The 8,920-nt window shown below is 41.5% G+C and overlaps 1 long non-coding RNA gene across 1 annotated transcript; it reads right to left on the bottom strand.

Moving 5' to 3' along the window:
- Positions 1 to 5,674: 5,674 nt before the first annotated feature.
- LOC129769383 (uncharacterized) lies at positions 5,675 to 8,818 on the bottom strand. Its single transcript, XR_008741864.1, has 3 exons — positions 8,710 to 8,818; positions 8,405 to 8,652; positions 5,675 to 8,338 (listed from the first exon to the last, which is right to left on the bottom strand). It is a non-coding gene; the product is annotated as an uncharacterized LOC129769383 (long non-coding RNA).
- Between the last annotated feature and the right edge of the window lie 102 nt (positions 8,819 to 8,920).

Here is an 8,920-nt window from a genome sequence, read left to right as displayed (position 1 = left end):
GGTGTGCAAGCGCTGAGCGTAAACGAATGTTTTTGTATTTCTCAAGTGTCAAGTTTCTATAAGACCAGTTACATTTTCCGTTGTTTTAGTTGTTAGAGTTCGAGAAGCAAGACAAATCGATGCATTTCACCAAGAAAATGCAAATGTTCACCAAGAAAATGTTGATATCAAAGAGTTTGCTCGTCGGATTGGGCATCCCATCCAGTAGTGCTCAATTATTTGGCGAATATAGTAATAAGGAGAGAGCTCCACGTAAATCGAAGCTCTCTGATCGGGATAAATGGGAAACAGTTAGCACAGCTTCGAATACCTCATAATCGCTTATGCAAATAAAGCAATATTTCAACTTCTCAACTACTCAGGTGATAATTCGTCAAATTTTGGTAAAAAGTCCTCACACAAAGAGGGTTTAAAAGGTTAAAGCTTCTCATCTTACAACACCTCACATCGGAAGACGTCTGAGTTTTGCCAAAGCACGCATTGTGGCAGCCATTTGTGGCTAGCTTCCACCTTCACCTCAATTCTCACTCCATTTCCAACCAGCAACAAGAGAGGATACAATTCCGTGTATTTAACCGTGTTAATAAAACTGTAAAAAGCCAAAACCATTTGCTAGTTTTTTTTATCAGCAGATCATTATTCTGATTCCAGCGGAGAACCAGCAGTCATCCAGAAGGAAGTGCCAAAAAGTGATACAGAGTACTGGTGATCGAGGTGATTCTGTTAACGTGCTTGTGGAACCAATCCGTCCTTTCAAAGGACATGAAAGTGTGCTAGTGTCCTTCCACAAGTGCTTAAGCGGAACGCTCGCTCCTCCACCATCATCTGGCACGGCCTTCACACACAATTTGACGTTTTCAAGACTAGCTACGAATGATTTGAGAAATTTTAATGTCTCTATAATTCAAATTATGATCATTATTATTCAGGCCACAGTCTCGCTCCAGCAGACAATGACAATGGGACATGGTATGTTGTGACAAAGAGTGTTTCCAAAAGAACTCTTTTTGCTATACACCCAGGTTTTTTTATGCGGGGGATACGTACCTCGTAAAAAAACCGCGTTAATTGGAAAATCCGCGTAAAAAAAACCATGTCACCTAATGATAGATATCAAATGAGACTATCCTTACGTAGAACGGAAGTAAAAAGTCGAGTGTTACTCGCTTCCGAAAACCCGTTGTTTTTTCCTGCAATTTCGTTGGTTACTGAGAGCTATAGTTCGGTTTTGCTCACGAATGAGGACATCTGCTGTTGCTAGAAGATTCCTTTGTGATTTGTACACTCTACTGCCGATGCACGTGCAGTACCACTGTTGGACCGTCCAGAGCTAAGTAGACAGGGAAATCCATTCACGAATCGCTGGCCGTAAAAACCCCACCCGTTACCTAACACTTAAAATCCACGTAAGAATCGTGATAAGATGCAGCACTAATTTCTTTCATAAGCGCTAAGCTCCGTTACAAACACTAATTACCGTAATATGCTCTGAGGAAACATAAAAGAAAAATGTGAGCTGAGGGGGAGAAGTGATATTGCACTGGTCTTGTTTTACGCGTAAAAAAAACTGCGTTAATTGGAAAATCCGCGTAAAAAACCTCGTAAAAAAAACCACGCAAAAAAACCGCGTGAAAAAACCTGGGTGTATATTGGGTTGGGGAAAAAGAAATGTCGTATATTATCAATATATGGCAACACTTAAACATATCTTGTGTTGTACTTATCGCATCGGGTCATACTATTACTATTTAAAGACATACTATACTATTTAAAGACGACAATCTGTGCTACAGATTTGACAGTGCCGTGATTGTCTCAAGTGGAATTGTGGGTGTCGATCGAAGCGGGCGACTCAACGCTTTTCATCTGTGTGGTGTATATTCCTCCGGATCGTGTAATCGACAATATTCTTATCGAAAAGCACTTGTCGTCGCTCGACTGGATTATCTCTCTTATGGGCGCGAAGGACAGTTTGACAATCCTTGGAGATTTCAACATGCGTGATGTGAGATGGGAGCAGAACACCCATGATTTTTATTTCCCTACATCTGACTCATCGACTGGACTCGCATCCCGTAATCTGTTGGATGCTTATCGCACTTCAAGACTCGGACAAAAGAGTGGAGTTATGAATGGTAACAACCGTATGCTTGACCTCTGCTTTGTGAGTGAGGAAATGTGTTCCAGTTGCTCCGTAATACCAGCTCCTGCTCCGCTAGTGAAAAGTTGCATACATCATCCCCCGTTGCTGGTCAGCATTGATATTTGCGTACAATGTGATTACAAAGACACGACGGAGAGCATATACTACAACTTCGACAAAGCCAACTTCGACGAGATGAACAATTTCCTCTCAAACGTTAATTGGGATGAAGAATTGGTCAATCGCGACGTCAACGACACAGCATCAACGGTATCGTGCATCATAATCTATGCCATTGATCAATTTGTACCTAAGCGAACTAACCGTGTACCTCTTGAACCTGCATGGTCGAACTCGAAGCTTAAGCGTTTGAAGAAACGGAAAAGGGCAGCTCTTCGGGAACATGCCAAACTTCATACCGAATCCACGAAAACGCGTTATTCCAAGGCTAATTCGGACTACAGACGATTGAACGATCAACTACATCAAGCGCACCTAAGACAGCTCCAACGTCGTCTGAAATCCAACCCTAAGAGGTTCTGGCAACACGTGAATAGTCAAAGGAAGGAAACAGGCCTCCCCTCAACCATGACTAACGGTGTAGTGAACGCTGCAACCATTCCAGATATTGCAGAATTATTTCGTAAACAGTTTAGCAGCGTTTTCAGTAACGAACGAACAAACAGCCAGGACGTAGCAGCTGCATCTTGCAACGTTCCTTTCTCATCCTTTTCAAGTGGTCCGTTTGCTATTACGAGAGAAATGGTTATCTCAGCCGGGAGTCAACTGAAAAGTTCGAGGGGTTCCGGTCCTGATGGTATTCCGTCCTTGGTCCTGAAACGCTGCTTGATTGCTCTAGCAATACCTCTAGCCAATACTTTCAATCTCTCCCTGAGGTCGGGTGACTTCCCATCCTGCTGGAAGGAATCTTACGTTTTTCCGATTCACAAAAAGGGTTGCAAAAGGACTGTATCGAACTATCGTGGAATAGCCGCTTTAAGTGCTACGTCGAAACTTCTCGAGCTAATTATTCTCGAAGAATTGGTTCAAAACTTCGCTCACTGCATTTCGATGGACCAGCATGGTTTCATGTCCAAGCGCTCAACGACTACCAATTTAGTACAGTTCACTTCCTACATCATCCGTGAAATTGAGCAAGGCCATCAAGTAGATGCTATATATACAGACCTCTCTGCAGCATTCGATAAAATGAATCACGACATTGCTTTGGCTAAGTATGACAGGTTAGGTGTTCAGAACGACCTGCTTGCTTGGCTTTCTTCTTATTTGACTGGTCGAAGCATGTCTGTCAAAATTGCGGACTATGTTGCTCCTTCCTTCCCCGTGACATCTGGCGTTCCTCAAGGCAGCCATCTAGGGCCATTCCTGTTTCTGCTGTATATGAATGACGTCAACTACATTCTGAAATGCCGCAAGTCGTCGTACGCCGACGACCTCAAGTTGTATCTCGTGATACGGAAACCAAGCGATGCTGTTTTTCTACAGCTGCAATTAGAAGCTTTCGCCGAGTGGTGCCAACTAAACCGCACGTCACTCAATGCATCGAAATGCTCTATAATTTCATTCGGTAGACAACGTGCATTGATTCAACACAACTATGTTCTATCGGGGATAAGCTTGAAACGGGAATCGACGGTCAAGGATCTTGGATCACTACTTGATTCCAAGCTTACATTCAAGGACCACGTCGCCTATGTGGTGTCGAAAGCTTCATCTCAACTCGGGTTCATGTTCCGCTTCGCCAAGGAATTCAAGGATATATATTGCCTTAAGGCTTTGTACTGTTCTTTGGTTCGACCAATACTGGAATATTCGGCTGTAGTGTGGTGCCCATACTACCAAAACGAGGTGAACCGCATCGAAGCAATCCAACGAAAGTTTATCCGTTTCGCTCTGAGGCATCTTCCTTGGAATGACGTCCACAACTTGCCCAGCTACAAAAGTCGTTGCATGTTAATACACTTGGAATCACTTGAGGCGAGACGTAACATCACGATGGCATGCTTCATTGGTGACCTGCTTCAAGGTAACATCGACTGTACTTCGCTGTTAAGCTGTCTTAACATAAACATCCGCCGCCGTAATTTACGCTCTCACGTTTTCTTATGCGTCCATCCCTCGCGAACAAATTATGGATTTAACGAGCCCATGCGAAGGATGTGCCGTGTCTTCAACAGATACTACGATGTGTTTGACTTTAATGTTTCACGTTGTAGAAATAAGAGTTGTTTCCGTAGAGTTTTTAATTAATATGTGTAGTGTCGTAATTTTCATGTCATTGGGATAACCATTGTATCTGTTGGCAAATGAATAAATATAAATATAAATATAGGAATAATGGATGTGAAGTCTCAAGTTATAGCGAGTCAAAGATGGAGTCCACCAAGCAATAAATTCGCCATATTTTACGTTTTTACTACCTGCGAGGTAAAACTGCAACGAAGGCGGCCGAAAAAATTCGTGTAGTTTATGGACCCGATACTGTAACGATTCGCATAGCACAGCGTTGGTATGATCGATTTCGTTCTGGTGTAGTGGCTGTCAAAGATACACCCCGTACTGGTAGGCCAATCGTCGTGGAAACCGATAAAATCGTTGAAATCATCCAAGTAGACCGGCATGTGAGCACTCGCTCGATTGGCCAGGAACCGGGTATAGACCATAAAACCGTTTGGAACCATTTGCAGAAGATTGGATTCCAAAAAATGCTGAATGTATGGGTGCCACACGAGTTGACGCAAAAAAAAAACTTTTAGACCGAATCAACGCCTGCGATGCACTGCTGAAACGGAACGAACTCGACCCATTTTTGAAGAAGATGGTGAATGGTGATGAAGAGTGGATCACGTACGACGACCTAAAGCGAAAAAAAGTCGTGGTCGAAGCGCGGTGAGCCGGCTCAAACCATCGCGAAGCCCAGATTGACGGCCAGGAAGGTTTTGCTGTGTGTTTGGTGAGATTGGAAGGGAATCATCCACTATGAGCTGCTCAACTATATATTGTTTTTTGGCGACTTTGGCATTGGAATGTATGGTATAACTCTTTAACTATGTTTTCTATCAGTCGAAATGGTTCTTGAGAGTAAAAAAAGGGGGAAACAGAGTCAAAATCGAAAGTGCCTTTTTTCGACATGTTCAAAAATGGTGGTCCTAAACCGACCCCTCCATGGTCCTGAACCGACTCCCTATTTTTTGCAGCGAATCTACTACCAATAAGTCGGAAATGACGGATATGATATCCCAAGATTGGGTGAAACGTGAATATAAAAATGATTTCAAACGATATAAACAATTAGAGAATCGCCTACAATCAATTCTATTTCCTATTTTCTCGAACGATTTTAGGGTTTCCTTTATTCGAAATATCAATCAGTAAGAAAATTAGTTGACCTATTCCTCTGTGGTTTATTTTACATTAATTTTTATAATTTTTTTAAATTATTTATTACAATTATCTCACTGTTTTATGTTCTTCTCTTGTTTTACTAGCTTTATTTCTTCTCGTTGCTCCTTCTTCATTTCTTGTAGTTTATTTATTTATTCTTTCTGCTTGTTTTTCAATTCTTGTGTCTTCTTGTTTTCTTCTTGTTGCATCTTCTTTATTTCTTGTAGTTTCTTCCTCTCTTCTTGCTGCTTCTTTTTCAATCCTCGTAACTTCTTGTTTTCCTCTTGTTGCTTTTTGACGTGGGACTACGTCTAACCGGAATATATGGAGGGTAAAATGAAAACCTAAACACAGAACATGCAGGAAAAAATGAAAGATTTCGAATGCTTATAGCTCGAACATTTCGTACTGGATAGGAGAGATGTTTGCATCACTTGATAGGAAATATTTCTACGCATCTATCGCAACTAACAAAATGTTGTTTTTCATTAGATAAACAATTGAATAACTGTAAAATATTAGGCGTTATCTAAACGCCCTAACTGCATCGTTTTGATTGGCCCGATTTACGGTTTCCCTAACACAACCATCAAAACCAAGCAGCCTTGGGGAAATCGGCATTGCAAATACATGAAAGTAGGGGGACTTTTGTTCTCATCGAAAAATGTTCCCTAACACAGACTTTAAAACCAAGCAGCGAAATCGGCATTGCAAGCACACGAAAGAGCCTAGAGGCGAGTGAACTGAAAAGTTTAAACCCTCTTAAAGCCAAAAAGAAGAAAAAGAACACACGAAAGTAGGGGGAGCTTTTGTTCCCACCGAAATGTGTTCCCTAATAGAGATTTCTAAACCAAGGTGCCTGGAGAAATCGGTATTTCAAATTCATGCAAGTCGGGGGTATTTTTGTTCCGACTGGAATGTGTTTCCCTAACACAGACTTCAAATCCATGAAGCGTGGGGAAATCGGCATTGCGAATTCATACGATTGAAATGTGTTTCCCTAACACAGACTTCAAAACCGAGGTTTCTGGGGAAATCGGCTCTGCAAATAAATGCAAACTGCGAGTACTTTTGTCCTCGCTTGCCTTTGTGCAGAGTGGAATATGTCTGTCCTAACATGATCTTCTAAACTTAGGAACCTGGGAAAATCGTGCAGCCACTAGAAGCGAATGAACTTCCCAGTTTCAAGCAAATTCGAGATTCGAGAAGTATGTACACTTTTGGGATGTAAACTTCAGAGGGAAATGTAAAATAAAATAATCGTTTGATAATTTTTTTTGTTGTCTTTATTGGAAAGATTTTCAGCCTTAGGCTGGTTCATCAAACGTTTGATAATTCTTCCGTACATATATTTTGTTCTAGTCATCATACCAAACGTAAAAGGTCCGTCATTAAATTTACTTGTAACGAAGAACAATCAATCACAATAAATGAATTGACTTTACACGGCATTTGTTAATTTTATTTTCCATTTTAACATTTTCTAAATATTCGCGTTTCTCTTTTTGCTGTTGGATTTTATCCTGCTTGGATATCTCACTGATACGACGTTGTCTTTCTTCTTCTTCGATTTTTTCAATTTCTTTACCATCTGTCAAAATCATCGTCCGTCCTGGCTTACGACCTCTTTGTTTCTTCTGAATGCGTGGTGGAGCTTCCGGGAATGGCGAAAGCGATTCAATTGTCGAACTTAGGAATAGCGATCGGTCGATGATTTCTTTTACTTCTGCTTGGTGTGATGGTTCATTTCTTTCCTCTTCATTTTCATTTTCGTCTTCAACAGTTGTTGGTTCAGCTCGATTGGTTGTGGCACTCGGCATAAAATCGATATCTATGAATATGTCCGAATCCATCGGCCAAATTCCAGTGGCTTTAAATTCCGCTTTTATGTTCCTTTCATCAGCTCCCACTTCTAGAGCTCGTGTCACCATCGCCGGAATGTCGAAAATATGAACGCCGCGCCCTGGATGCATTCGCAAGAATAATTCGAATTGCTTGTTAATCGCAATTTTTAACGGACCAAATACGCTGACGTCTAGTGGCTGAAGGCGATGAGAGCAATGGGGCGGGAAGGACACAGCATGAATTCCATTATCTCGACAAAACTGCAGTGCTGCCAAGGAACGATGCGATTCGTGATTGTCTAGCAGAACAAGTTTTTCAAAATTCAAAAGTTTTTCAAAAATTCTAGAAACATCTCTGCATTAATCCATCCACTCGGATTTGCTCCTCCAGTTGAACCAGACGGCCCACCATTCAAAAAACACTCTTCGAAACTTGCGCGTGGGAACACAAAAGACGACGGTGCACGCATTCCAGTTGCCGATACAGCTTGAACAAGTGTCACCAATTGTCCACGCTCGGCAGATGTGATTTGCCCGATCTGCTTCCGACCACAACGAGATATAACACGGACCGTTCTATGCACTGTAGATACACCCGTTTCATCAACATTCCAGATATCGCATGGTCCGATCTTTATTTCGTTCATTACATGAAAGTAATTAGCGAAGAAGGCAGCAACATTCGTTGGATTAAATGCGCTGGCTCTGCCTAAGCTAGTGGCTTCAGGTTTTCTCAGCGATAATTTTGGATGTCGGGACATGAAAAAGCGAAACCATTCTAAGCCGGCCAATTCATCCCGATTCCAAGAGGGCGGATAGTCAACATCCAGTTGTCTGGCAAATTCATAGGCCAAGGCTCGCACTTGAACCGATGTCAAGCCGAAATAAATGTCTGACGCATGCAGAAGGTGTTTTCGATAGATGTTTCTTGTGAAGCGTTGAACACCTTCAAAACAAGAATAGAAATAATTAAAAGAAATATACGATAGATCTCTAGTACGATAGTATTTACCATTCTGTGGCCTCTCTCCACAATTTTAATATTGTCCACCTGATCGTTCGACTGTCCCACGGCTCTTTCCTCCTCGTTCGGCGTTCCATGTTCATTATTCTTTCGATGTAATAATAAAGTTGATCGAGGAATTCAAAACTCACGTCCGGTTGCGCGAAGTGACCATCCGGTTTTCATTGCTTTAACCGCCGAACGAAGTATCGCCGGATCACGTTTTGGGATTTTTGGCTTGAATGTTCGTCCCATATCTAAAAAATTTACGGTCAATCGTCGTTAGAAAATGATGTTTACTCACTTTTAATTACTTTTTCCTTGTTAAAAAGCTGAAACACAGGATGTTTACATATGATGTTGCAAAACTCTTTTACTGTTTGATAGTTCATTATAATCACGGTACACACAAACGTGAGCTGATACACTCCGGAAATATGATGTCATCGTTATCGATCTCGTCACCATACACGGTAAACGATTATTTTACGTAATTGTATATGATCATAGTAAATGGCTAAATTC

This window comes from Toxorhynchites rutilus, chromosome 2 (assembly GCF_029784135.1).
Source record: "Toxorhynchites rutilus septentrionalis strain SRP chromosome 2, ASM2978413v1, whole genome shotgun sequence".
Lineage (NCBI taxonomy): Eukaryota > Metazoa > Arthropoda > Insecta > Diptera > Culicidae > Toxorhynchites > Toxorhynchites rutilus.
This window is presented reverse-complemented; position numbering and strand designations above follow the sequence as displayed.